General features: G+C 35.3%; 1 long non-coding RNA gene across 1 annotated transcript in view; it reads left to right on the plus strand.

Moving 5' to 3' along the window:
• The window catches only part of LOC148941731 (uncharacterized), a 35,161-nt gene that overhangs the window by 13,412 nt on the left and 8,203 nt on the right, over positions 1-13,546 (plus strand). Inside the window, exon 5 of the long non-coding RNA XR_016143283.1 lies at positions 12,069-12,219. This is a non-coding gene — a long non-coding RNA (uncharacterized LOC148941731). The remainder of the gene's footprint in view (positions 1-12,068; positions 12,220-13,546) is intronic.

The raw sequence follows: 13,546 nt of genomic DNA on the forward strand, positions 1-13,546 counted from the left end.
CAGGTGGTATCCATTTACTGAACCAATGATATCATATTACTTTTAATTTTCTTTCAGAGAATAATCCAAAAATGCTGAGAATATTGCAATTTTTTTCTCAAGAATTTTCCGATAATTTTCGGCGTGTTATTCTATCTAAAGACGAAATTAGGCAGATTATTAAGGTTTATGTTTGATGTGCAGTATGTGATTGTGCGACAAGCCAACGGTTGTAACTTGCAGATAAAGGACACGGAAAAAGCATTGGATGCATCAATGTCAGAATTATCTATTAACTGATTCAGAATTACTTTTCCTTAAATAATAATCTCAACTTACTTGAAAGATAAGGTTTTTTTTTAATTTTGTATGCTTCGAAGAAACCTTTGCGATATATTTTTCAATTAAAAAAAAAACAGAATAATTTTCGAAAAAGAAAATTGATCTCAGCTATCGAAATTGTCGTCTTATGTCAAATTATTAGAATGGTAGAACTGCAAAAGAATAACATACCCGAAGAATGCACAAGAAACATAAACCTTAAAAAATAAAGTTCATTTATTTCATAAATTGAGCCTAGACAAGATAAACACCATTTGAGGGTTTGTTCACCGTCATCAATATCTTGAAAACTCTTAGAAGAAACTTTCACACATTGCAGCATGTATAAATATTTCGTTAGAGAAAAACCAATTTAAAAAATTAACTCATAAAATGCTTATCTGACTATTGGAATTGTTAATTCAGCGATGTAACAAGGATGAGGGAAATGGGGATTAGTAGGAATTTATTTACACGGTGACGCTGAATTATGGCTGAAAGAAGTGAATGGAAGGAATATTAAATAGATATCGTCGCATCCTTAATTTTTTTCTTTTTAAAGGCTTATTTAACGTTTTGGGTCTCAACACAGTTGGATACTGCGAAAGTTAAGTTTCGATACATCTTAGAAACTCCTTACACTCCTTAGAACTTTCAATAAAAGTTCAAATAGGGATAAAATCCGTTTAATAGACAGTGATGACGATAACAGTGATAGAAATTCACAGAAATACCAGATATTTCCGTCTAAACTAAAACAATTTAAAACAAAAGTTTATGTACAAAATCAAATGAAACTACATATTGTTTAATTCTCCAACTCTTTTCAAAGCAAAGGCGGAAGCTAGCCTCTTTGACCTTCTTTGATACGGTTCATCACTGTTCAATGATATAACACTTTGACAGAGGTAAACTACATTGGGTGAATTGAACTTTACTTTGTCAGTTTTAATAAATTATTGTAGATAGAATTAAGCCCAAAGTCACCTGTGTTCGGATTCAAAGCAATATTCTTGAATAAGATTTTCTTTATTTAAAGAGTTTCACGAAAATTTTGCTTTAGACCCCAATCCCTAGAAATCACAGAGACATTATCGGACAAAATAAATTGGTCTGGAAAATTGAAAATATTTTCTGAAAGGGCTGAAGTAAAATCTTTAGACTTGGAATGTTGCTTTAAAGCCGAAGAAATAGAATCTTTATGTTGTAATAATCTCATTTCCAATATCTGGTTAGTGCGTCCAACATATGAGCTTCCGCAAGTACATGGGATCTGATAAAACCCACTTTGTTGCCCCATGGAAATTGGATCCTTCCCAGGATTTAGAAAACTTCCCAAAATATTATTACTCTTTAAAGCTACCTCTAGACCATTACTCTGTAAAATTCTTTGAGTTTTTCATTTTGCCCAGGTACATATGGTAAGGAACAAAAACATCCTGCTCCCGGGTTGTTTCAAAGACTTCTTTAGGAATCTCTAGAAACCTTTTTCTTGTCTTTGAAAAAGTTTCTTCTTTTTGGGGCCGGTATATGGATGACATAATTTGAGTATGGGATTATAGGGAGGAGGAATTAAAGGATTTCTGGAACATCATAATTGTTTCGGGGAGGATTTAAAGTTTTCTGTTGAATTAGAAGAGGATGGGAAACTTCCTTTTCTTGATGCTCTTCTTCTGAAAAATGAAAATAGTCTGGATTTTAAAATTCACAGAAAACCAACAAATTACAATATAGTTTTGCCTTATAGTTTCGGTCACGCTCGCCAAGTAAAAATTGGCTTGATCATTTCTTTAATTGACCGGATCGTTAGTATTTGCTCTCCAAAATCTTTTGAGGAGGAGTTGTCTTTTCTAAGAAAAATACTAATAAGCAACATGTATGCAGAGTGGTTAATTAACCAGACTTTTTCAAAGAGAAGAAAAAGGTTTCTAGAAATTTCTAAAGAAGTCTTGGAAACAACTCGGGAGAAGGATGTTTTTTGTTCCTTATCATATGTACCAGGGGTAAGTGATAAACTTAAAAGAACTTTACAGAGTAATGGTCTAAAGGTAGCTTTAAAGAGTAATAATACTTAGGGTAGTTTTCTAAATTCTGGGAAGGATCTAACTTCATTGGGGAAACAAAGTGGGGTCTATGAGATCCCATATGCTTGCGGAAGCTCATATGTGGGACGCACTAACCAGAATTTGGAAATGAGATTGTTACAACATAAAGATTCTATTTCTTCGGCTTTAAAGCAAGATTCTAAGTCTGAAGATTTTACTTCAGCCCTTTCAGAACATATTTTCAATTTTCCAGACCATTTTATTTTGTTCGATAATGTCTCTGTGATTTCTAGCGATCGAGTTTTAAAGCAAAATTTTCGTGAAACTCTTGAAATAAAGAAAATATTATTCAAGAATATTGCTTTGAATCGGGACACAGGCGAAATTGGGCTTAATTCTACTACTACCACTACTACCAACTCACTGCAGCACCAAGCCGCCTGAGGCCAACACAGCTACGCACGCTGCTCCTCCATCCCAATCTATTCAAAGCCTCCCCTTTTACACCCACCCACGAAGTTCCCATTTCCTTTAAATCTTTCTTTATGACGTACTCTCACCCCAGACGAGGACGACTTGCTTTCCGTTTAGCCCTAGACGGTTGGCCGAAAAGAGCAATCCTCGGCAATCTGTCATCGTTCATCAGCAAAACGTGCTCTAGCCACCTCAACCTTTCTTTCATTATAGCCCTAGAGGGCGGTATTGAACAACATTTTTCGTATAGCCTATTGTTTGAAATACGGTCAGTCAGCCGGGTAACCTAAACAATCCTTAAGTAATTTCGCTGGAAAACATCTAGCAAATCTTCATCCGCTTTTCGGAGCGCCCATGCTTCAGAGTCTTATTTGACTACTGTCATCGCTGTAGCTTCTAATATTCTAATCATCTAATATTCTAACCTAGGCTTAATTCTATCTACTATAATTTATTAAAACCTGACAAAGTAAAGTTCAATTCACCCAATGTAGTTGACCTCTGTCCAAGTGTTACATCATTGAACGCTAATGAACCGAATCCAAGAAGGTCAAAGAGGCTAGCTTCCGCCTTTGCTTTGAAAAGAATTAGAGAATTAAACAATTTGTAGTCTTATTTGATTTCGTATGTAAACTTTTGTTTTAAATTGTTTTACTTTAGTTTTACTACTGATGACGGTCACTGCATATATGACCGAAATATCTGGCATTTTTGTGAATTTCTATTACTGTTATCATCATCATTGTCTATTACATGGATTTTATCCCTTTTTAACTTTTATTTATCGTTATGGAAAGGCAGTGTAGTCTCCAAAATTATCAACTTAGAACTTTTCAATGACATATTTTATGTGGGGTTGCTAATGTCTCAGTAACGAATGCTTTGGTATAGTGCATCGTGTGCTATGCACAATGTGTATGAACTTCAATTGTTCAGTAGTGTAGAGTAAAAGTATACTAAGAGCTTATCCATATGGAAAGTATGCTACGAACATATGAACTGTTCATGCAGCACCTTAATTAGTGCGGTTCAATTTAAAGTGAATTAAGAATTAATTCACACGGTGGCGCTGAACTATGACTGACAGAAGTTAATGGAAGTGGGTATTAAATAGGTATCTTCACATGCTTAATTTGCTTTTTCCTTATTATTATTAACTCATTTTCCTCAACTCACCGACGTGTTTGTCGCTTAAATTTTAGGCATTTTTCGACCACTTTCGATCAATTTTATCTATGTTTGCACTTTCGATGACAGTACAATAATATAATATCAAATTTCTCCCCCATATTGTACTCCCCCTTGCATGAAGATAACTATATCGACAGGTGATTGTGCACACCGAAAACTGTAAGACAAACACTATTATGCAAAACTTGAAAGCGCAATGGTAAGAACACTAGTATTTGGCCATGGTAAACAAAGTTCGAATCTTAGATAAGACACTTTTTGTCTTAGAGAAGACCAGGAACTTGTAAATAACTAAGGCAATATAAAGTTAACTCTTAACTCTTTTTTAAAAATAGACTTAAAAGTAGAAAATAATTTTTTTCTTGAAAGTCTACTAAAATGAGTAAAAATGTGGGGTGCAAAGCGGATTTGCGTTTAAATTGATCTTTAACTCGTTTACTTCGACTCGCCAACTTTTTTTTTTATTTAATACTTAGATAAATTTGATATGTATGTTATAAGATAAGTTTATTTTTGCCCGCTTACAACATACAAAAAAAAGTGGAGTAAAGACAACAAAAATTAAAGAAAAAAACTTCTAAACAAGGAAAATAGAATAATACAAAATTAATCCAAACAGCACACGTAAATAATGTTAAATGGCAGAAAGTAAATAAAAAGTCTAAACTTCTCTTACACGCATCGCACTCTAAAGAATCTACTACATTTAAAACACAGTTCATATAATTATCCAGTAAGCTATCGCAGATCATTTCTGGTCTTCGTTCTCGGTGCGAACAAAAAGCTCCTCCCACTTCTTCGTGCAGTTATTGATAGCGGGTTTCCGCTTGTTTCGCGTCTGACTTGTCTACCTGTGAAAAGATCTGACGCCGCTTTTGTTTCTACGTTCTCTGGAGCACTCGCACCCCGGTCCGGGTTTTTATAATGGGTGAGATAGGGAATGATCATACTGGATAATTATATGAACTGTGATTTAAAGGGCCAGGAGTGCAAAATTTTTGCAAAGTAAAACTATTCCTGTAATTCAGCGGGGATAATAATAGAAATTTCAAATCGAAGATTTGAACTTCATAAAATAACACCTTTAGCCTTCGCTATTCTACTTTTAACGCCGTCACTACACCCACCGTATTTTCTAATTATGCTACCTAGGTAAGTGATGTTGTCAATTTGATTGATTTTCTCGTTATCAAACATCACCTCTGCTTATTTCTAGTCTTTATGACTTAGTCTTCTTCACGTTAATTGTGAAAAGATCTGACGCCGCTTATGTTTCTACGTTCTCTGGAGCACTCGCACCCCGGTCCGGGTTTTTATAATGGGTGAGATAGGGAATGATCATACTGGATAATTATATGAACTGTGATTTAAAGGGCCAGGAGTGCAAAATTTTTGCAAAGTAAAACTATTCCTGTAATTCAGCGGGGATAATAATAGAAATTTCAAATCGAAGATTTGAACTTCATAAAATAATACCTTTAGCCTTCGCTATTCTACTTTTAACACCGTCACTACACCCACCGTATTTTCTAATTATGCTACCTAGGTAAGTGATGTTGTCAATTTGATTGATTTTCTCGTTATCAAACATCACCTCTGCTTATTTCTAGTCTTTATGACTTAGTCTTCTTCACGTTAATTTTCAAACCTATTCTTACCTATCATAGGCAGCGTAATTGTGCTGCCTATGTAAAGAATGATGGTGGTACAATGTATTGTTTTTTTTTATCTCTTAGACCAGGGTACTTCTCATCAAAGGGGTTGTCGTAGAAGCTTCAAAAGGGCTCGTTCGATTGTAAATTAGAAGGGCTTGTGCCCTTTGTAGTAGTCTAAAGCGATTAGAGGAAAACTGACACTCCTCTCACACCCACCATTTCCCCAAACACATCCAATCAAAATTTTGCGATAGCCATTTTGTTCGAAGTCGTTGAAAGGTCTGGAAATTATGTCTGATGATGAGACTCTCCATGAACCCTCAGGGCAAGGACTGTAAGCTATGCCCTGGGGGTATATAAGGTTTTTATAGATAGCGTTGTCGTAGAAACTTCAAAAAGGACTCGTTAGATTGGAAATTAAAAGGGACAGTGCCCTTTTTAATAGTCAAAAAAGATTAAAGGGTAGCTAAACCTCTCTCACGCCCACCATTTCCCCAAACACATTCAATAGAAATTTTGAGATATCTTTAAATTATGTGTTGGAGGATAATAAACCCCTCTTAGCCCTCAGGGCAAGGGGTATAAATTATGCCCTGGGGGTATTACGGTTTTTATAGAAAGCGTTGACGTAAAAACTCCAAAAAGGGCTTATTCAATTGGAAATTGAAGGGCTAGCGCCCTTTTTAATAGTTGAAAGTGATTGGAGGGCAACTAACCCCCCTCTTACGCCCACCATTTCCCCAAACACATCTAATCAAAATTTTGAGATAGGCATTTGTTCAACGTAGTTGAAAGGTCCGGAAATTATGTGTTTGAGGATGACACTCTCCCCACATCCCTGAGGGCAAGGGATGCAAGCAATGCCCTGGGGGCATATTAGGTATTTATAGAAAGTGTTGTCGTAGAAATTTAAAAAACGGCTCATTCAATTGGAAATGGAAAGGGCTAGTGCCCTTTTTAATAGTCGGAAGTGATTGGACGGCAACTAAACCCCCTTTCACGCCCACCATTTCCTCAAACACATCCAATCAAAATTTTGAGATAGCTAGTTTGTTCAACGTAGTTGAAAGTTCTGGAAATTACGTCTTTGAAGACGACAAGCCTTACGCAACCCTCAGGGCAAGGGTTGTAAGTTATGCCCTTTGGGCTTATAAGGTTTTTTTATAGAACGCGTTGTTCTAGAAACTTCAAAAAGGGATTATTTGATTGGAAATTGAGAGGAATAGTACCCTTTTTAATAGTTGAAAGTGATTGGAGGGCAACTAACCTCCCTATCATGCCCACCATTTCTCCAAACACATCCAATCAAAATTTTGAGATAGCCATTTTGTTCAACGTAGCTGAAAGGTACTGACATGATATCACTGAGGATGAAACTCAACCCACAGCCCCTTGAGCAAGGTTTGTATTTTTTTGTTTTACAAAAACTGGACTGACGTTATTTATCGTCAAAGTGCCAGGTGCATTTTGCAGCTGCGCTGCCTATTCACATAAAAGTGATTTTAAAACAACACAGGAATTCCGTAGCCGCTTATCATGGTTGCAGCGGTAGCTGCAACCTTTTACAACAGCCCATAGTACCACAGCCCATAGTAACCAAAAGTAAAAAATCGCGTATAGACAAAAGCTAGCGAGTGAAAAAAATTGCCATCTCAGACTGATTCAGAAATGGATTCAGGAATTCAGGGACTATTATTTTGGTTCGTCTTAAAAGTAAAAGTTTATTGCAAAAGGAAATTCAATCAAAAAGTCATTCAATCAAAATTTTGAGATAGCCATTTTGTTCAGGATATTTCATAGGTCCAATATCTATAGTTTTAGTGAGAATTTGACCCTCCATAGTCCCTGAGGAAAGGGCTGTGTGCTGTATTGGTATGGGACGTATCGATATCTTGCGTATCGGCGTATGGGCGGATTGCCATTGGGCGTTTTGGTATTTTCTGTATCTTAGAAAACATTTAGTAGCTCATATAAAATATATTGTTCATATATACGTCCTTCCTTCCTACAAATTCCACCATCAGCAACTTTCAAATCATGGCTGCAGTGGTAGCTGCAACCCAGTAAAGGGCGAACCAAAGCCCATAGTAACCAGAAGTTAGAAAACGTGTTTAGAGGAAAAAAAATTGCCATCAGCCACTGGTTCACTATTGGTAACTATTATTTCGGTTCGTCTAACAAGTAAAAGTTTATTGCGAAAAAAAATTTATGGTGATTTCGTAAAAAGCCTAAGACCCCTCAAAAATGGTGTCAGATCAAAATGAAAAGTTCACCATATGAATCATCATGGTTGAAAACCTTAGTGAGGGAAATTACAGTCCCCCTCCTGGAACAACACGGAAAATCACTTTTTTATATTGGTGGCACTGATCTGTCTCCCTTTTTTTTCTTTTTTTTTTACCAGGGCTAGGGGGTGACTAAAACATCATAAAGAGATGTGTAATAGCTCATTCGAATGGAAATTAAATTTCCTAGTGCCTTTTTTAAGTGGCCAAAAAGACTGGAGGGCAAATAGCTCCCCCCCCCCACCTTACAGGCGCTCTCCCCCAAAGTCATCCAAACAAAATTTTGAGATAGTGATTTTGTTAAACCTAGTTCAAAGGTCCAATATCAATGGTTTTTGTGATGATATAACCCTTCCTAGTCCCTGGGGAAAGGGCTGTACACTGTATCGGTATCAGACGTATCGATAACACGCGTATCGATATGGCCGTATTGTTATTGGGTGTATTGGTATTGGGCAGGTATCAGGATCGGGCATATCAGTACCGGATGTTTTTCAGTATTTCCAACGTTTTCTATGGTTTCCCAATATTTGAAAACAAATTTGTCCAAGACCCCATAATAAATAGCATTAGATCAAATTAAAAGTGCACCATTGGAATCGGTATGGTCGCAAACCATGTATAAGAGGATCCAGGGGAAGGAAGATCCAGGAGAACCCCCCCCCCTCCCCAAGAATTTTTGGCACCCTCAATTCAGTTTTTCTTTTTAAATAAACTTGTTAATTATTGGCACCCTTTCCGCATCTAGATTTTCCCCAAGATTTCGCTCTATATCCGACTTTGTACTGAAGACTGTAAACAATTGAAATCCCTTATGTTTCCATACCGTAGCGGTTTATTTGTCTTTGAGCAATGACGATAGTCTCTTGAGGCAAACGTGAAAAACACGGATAATCTTGGATTCAGTTTATCTTAGTGTATGACTAGCCTGTGTATCATCATGGTTTCAACCTAGTGAAGTGCAAACCACAGCCCATAGTAAACCAAAGTATCCCACCTGTGTAAAATTTCCCCTAGAAAGTTCACCCTCGGAAATTTTCCTCCCTACGGAAACCTGTCCCAATTATAAAATCCCCCCCCCCACCTAAAAATGTCTGTGTACGTCCAAATAACAAATACTTATAGGTAAACAATGGGCAAATTTTATAACTTAAAGACCTTTCCCTGGGGTTTTATGGAGCATGTCATCTCCAAAAACATAGTTTTGGAACCTTTCACCTATGCTTAACAAAATGACTATCAAAATTTCTCAAATTTATTGGGAAAAAAGGACCTTGGGAGGGGGAATAGTTGTCCTCTAGTTCTTTGTTTACTTATAAAAGGGCTCTAGAACTTTTAATATCCGTTCAAATGAGCCCGTTTACGATGTTCTATGACCCTCTATGCTTTGATCTGCTTCTTGATAAATGGCTGATGAAACAAGAAAGACGCCTGGGGGACGGCTCATGCATAGAAAACAGAGATCATACCGGCTAGCTGTTCCATCTTTTGCACTTGAATAGTTTAATTTTAATTTTTTATTTCGCTTAATACTTTTTATATCATCATTTGATAAAAGTGTACAAAAAAGAGTGCAAAGAGCAAATAATGGGCAAAAAGAGGGCAAATCCGGTCCATTGTGTGAAAGAGTGCAATGAAAAAAAAGAGTGCTTTTCACACGAAAATTGTGCAAATTCGCAACCCTATGTAGAACATATATTTTTTCACTAGAAACAGGGTGATTACAAAGGCAGGTGGGGCAGATTGTCTCAGAGGAAGAGCAGTACTTAGATGAGTGACAAAGTTTGAAATGGAAATGTATATAAAAATTACATTGTTTTATTTTAGGATGATCTAGCAGTTTCACAATCAGAGGGAATCATACAGATGATAATTTATAATAAATAGAGATGATTAATTTTTGCTGAAGTGTCATAAATCAAGATGATAATAAATATGATTTAATTTAGTCATTTGCTGGTGCCATGACTGAAAATCAAACCCAAAAGCGTGTTTTTCTTTTGGGTTGGACTGGAAACTTTCTAAGATGTAGAATTATGTTTTTAAAAATATTTGAAAGAGGGAGGAGGGTTTAAGTAGCCAGATACTATGCATATATGAAAAATTAAATTATAAAGAAATTATTGGTAATTTTAAGGGAAACCTTACCAGTCTTAACCTAACCAAACTAGAAAACCTTAAATGATAAGAACTGCAAAGAAACGTAGATGCAATGTGCAGTAATGACATATAAAAGCATAAAATCACTCATTTTCAGAATTTTTTGAATATGTGCAGTACACAAATACTAATGCTGGAACACATTTTTATTACCTATTTGTGAATAATAACATTAAGAAAGAATAAGAAAAAAATGTAAAAAAGTTATTTTTATTGTAGGGCATATGCTTGGATCACTGCACCTATTCATGCATCCATTAGATCACTTCTTAAGTTTAGTTTCCCCATTGGATAACTTTATCTTCGATGCCACTAAGAATTTCCTTTAGGACATTCCTGAATGATGCCTGTTGGGATTCTTTCTTCCCAAAGCAACTGCATTTGACGAAATGTTCTAGATATGTAACCAAAATACTATATATTTTTTTAACTATTCCACTGCTGGTGACGAATTGTGCCTTGCAGAAGCCAAGACCGTTCTTAAACTGGTTTTTCTTGATCTTGCCTCACATTCAGTGATTTGAGTATTATTGATCCTCCATGCTTTGCCTTTTTTATTTATTGGCAAGCCGCCAATAAATATTATTTTGTCGTATTGTGCCATCGTCACCTAGCAAAGTTTTAACATGTCAAAGCAGCAACAGTAGGGTGTCAACAGTTGGACTCAAAGTATTTAAAATTTTCCAACATTGGTTTGTTGTGGTCTATTAGTTTGCTCGTTTGTGAGTAATAGAACAAAATGTTTTCATGAATTGTAATGATAGTCACAAGTGAAAAACAAAATTAGTATGAGCGCCTATCTGCAGGATTCAACTTTTATGTATGCTTCCTCTCAAACTATCTCCTCAACTCTTTGACTTTACCTCCTACAAAAATGAAACTTCTCTATTATTGACTTACCATTTGTAAAATGATTGTTACAGGAACTAAGGATTCACCTTTCTTTTTTCGAAAATTTCCTTCTGATCACTCTGTGAATAGACTAGTTTTATGGGTACATTTCAAGAATGCGGATAGCTGCTTGCTTTGCAGATGCACTGCTTAGGTAATATTAAATCCTTTACTGTTTATGGCTTTAGTTTTTAGGCTATGCATCTTGAAAAATTGTGTTTGTTGCTTAAATTTGGCAAATCACATAGATTAAGAATAATGTCAGGAAGCTTTTTAAATATAGTTTATTCGTTTTATACTTTTTTTGTAAAAGACCAAAAACTGATCTATCGTCGAAAAATTTGTGTCCTACTATCATTACAATATCTTGTTTACTTTCTTGAAGCATGGACCACAGATTTTCATTTGAATTGCGTATTTTGTTTTATTGTGCCATTGTCACCTAAAATTTTTTTAACCTGGTCAAGCAGCAGCAGTAGGGTGTTGACAATTGTATTTAAGTATTTAAGATTTTCCAACATTGGTTTGTTGTGATCTATTAGTTTGGTCATTTGTGAGCAATAACACAAAATGTTAGCATGAATTTGTATGGCATCTGTAGAACCATAGGCATTAACGACTTCCAAAACTTGTTCCTTGATGACTTCAGTCACAAGTTCCTTATCCTTTCCTTCGCAGACATGCGTGCAGTGTTCTTTAACTACATTGGGGGCTCCTTTCATGAACATTTTGGAAGCTTCGGTCGGGATTCTATTCTTCAATTGTACAAAGTATGACGGCATATATTTCCGTTTATGTGTGAATTTGATATCGCATACCTAAAAGGAAAATAATTTATTTTTTGAAAGTGAAAAAAATATAAATGGACAGTTAGGCAAAAATTTTCTCCCTGGATTATTCCTCCCGTGTAAAATCCCCGAGGCGAAATTCCTCTGGATAATTATATCCTCACTGAAAATTATTCCGGTAAATTTCTTCAGGTAATTGCGACTGAAATATTCTCTCCTAGAAACATAGGCCTGTTAAAATATTATTTTGTCTGTTTGGGTAATGTTTTCCATTTGTAGTTGAAGATTTTCCAACATGATTGACATTCAGATTAACGCCGAAGATGAATTTACTGAAGATAAAGTAGAAATTCTTGATGGAAGTATTAAAGTTTTACCTTCCATTTGAGAAGTGAAGAATCAAATTTCAGCAAAATACAAAAAAAAGACGGTTGGTGAGAATTTAAACCTTTTCATGCTTATATATAAAAGAAACTCAAAAGTGTCTGATTTAGTTGTCGTTTTCTATTTTTCCTGAATTTTTAGAACTGTATTTTGTTAAATTTCAATTTTGTTTAAATTTCGTACCGTTGCGTATAAACGTACTCTGTCGACCTATTCAAATTTTACAGGAGAGAGAAAATAAACTTAAAAAAAAATTCTGGCAAATTGAATATTGGTTAAAGGTCTTTTCAAAACAGTTTTCTTGTGACGATGTTGTTTTTCTTACGACAATGTTACATTTAGTCTATTGCTTATAGTTTTCCAGGAAATGGAGTGAACACCTTTAGGCGTAATATTATTTTTACCAGAAATAGGAAATATAGATCGCACAAAGGTGTTTAGTCCTCAATAAAAGTAAAAATGGCAAGAATAAGAAATCCGTATGGAGTATAAAGTATAAGAAAAAGCCAGAAAGTACAGGAACAAGAAGGGCTCTGATTCTTTAATCAGGAATTCTACTGATGAAGTGTCATACATGAAGCTCTTACAAAACGAATGATACCGTTAATCAAGTTGAGACAACAGCGACATAATATCGCCGTATTTTGACTTACGAAATGATTTCCCATTTGGTTATCTGGGTCTCAGCAATTTTATTATTGTGTTTGTTCGTTTCCTCCAGCTCAGTATTCTAAACTCATCTTCATGTTCCAAGTTTGTCTTGAACTTCGGAATTCAAAAATGTTTCTCATCCCGAATTTTATGTTGGTCTAGGCACGAAAATACTTTATAAAAAACGACGTTTTACAAATGAACTAAAAAGGGAAAAAAATTCTATTCTAAATTTTGAATAATTTTGATATACATACTCAAAATTTTCCTGAATATTTTGAATGTTGTGAAATCTTTTAATTAAACTTGTAAAAATTTTCTTAGAATTTGAACGCGGTGGTCATTTTCAGTCAAATACCTAAACATATCATTTTATTAAAGAAGCATAATTGTATGAATACTGATGACGAATTCAGTTCTTTATTTAAGTGTAATGATTTTGTTTACCACAAAACACAGTAAGAACTATGCTTTCTATATTAAAACTTCATTTGGTGCACACCTGTTTAAAAGATTCTCCCCAGTCCGGTAGTTCTTTCTGCAACTTATCTGCAAACATTGGTATTTTACTCCTTACACACCGGAAAATATAGCCCAATCTCATGGGATTCTGACAATAATATCGGATATTTTCTTTGCCTTTTCGATTCGGAAATCTAAAAGTGACTCAGTGTTTCACAATCTGAGTGGGCATATTCCATAGTCCTCAGCTCTCTTCTTGC

The sequence above is a fragment of the Artemia sp. Qi Xiang Cuo genome, chromosome 18 (assembly GCF_049724085.1).
Source record: "Artemia sp. Qi Xiang Cuo chromosome 18, ASM4972408v1, whole genome shotgun sequence".
NCBI classification, from domain to species: Eukaryota; Metazoa; Arthropoda; class Branchiopoda; order Anostraca; family Artemiidae; genus Artemia; species Artemia sp. Qi Xiang Cuo.